Source organism: Gallus gallus, unplaced genomic scaffold (genome assembly GCF_016699485.2).
Source record: "Gallus gallus isolate bGalGal1 unplaced genomic scaffold, bGalGal1.mat.broiler.GRCg7b scaffold_44, whole genome shotgun sequence".
NCBI lineage: Eukaryota > Metazoa > Chordata > Aves > Galliformes > Phasianidae > Gallus > Gallus gallus.
In genome coordinates this window covers 405,866-406,647 of record NW_024095996.1, presented here as the reverse complement: position 1 = coordinate 406,647, position 782 = coordinate 405,866, and positions in this window count along the sequence as shown.

Here is a 782-nt window from a genome sequence, read left to right as displayed (position 1 = left end):
AAATAGGAAACTGAAAGCAGAGCACAGAAAAAACCACTGGAAAAGAGGAGAAAATACAGAGAGACTTTTAGAACGGACAACAATAAGGAAAGGCGGCCCAAGGAAGAAAGGGAAAGCGAAAGGCGGCCGAAAGCACAGCAGGAACACACAGAGAACAGCACTGAGTTAAACAGTCAGAAAGAGAAATGGAAGCAAAAGATCAACAAAGTACATCCAAGTTAAAAACCAACTGAAAAAGTGGAAACACGAAAGCAACGGGAAGAAGAGAGAAGAAGCAGAGCAGGAAATAAAGCAAAGCAAAGAAAGCCAGAAAGCAACGCAAAGGAATGCGAAGCAAAGGTGAAAAGGAAGAACAGAAGAGCAAAGCAAAGCAAGGGCAAATAAAGAAAGCCACACTTCTGGCAGCTCGACCCACCTGGCACTTCATTTGTTGCTCTTCATCAGCCCGACTGCTGGGCACACGACATCTGCACGGCACACCTTTACAGCCACCTTCCTTATGGTTCAGCACACAGCTCAGCAGCCCAAAGAGGTTTACCCCTCCGCTGCCAGCTGTTTTCTTCCCACTGCTGGAACCACCCCAGAAGGCATTTGCCACCATCCGTGAGGCAGTGGAAAGAGAAAGCATTGGCCACCCCTCCCGTTCAGCAACACCTAAGGCCAGCGGGACAGCCTTTCCCTCTGCAAATGCCCTTCCTTCTCCTTTTCCTTCAGGGGCCTCTGCAACTCGTCCTGTGGGGCTCCACACGGCAGCTTTCCATCTGCGCCGCTTCCCCACAACA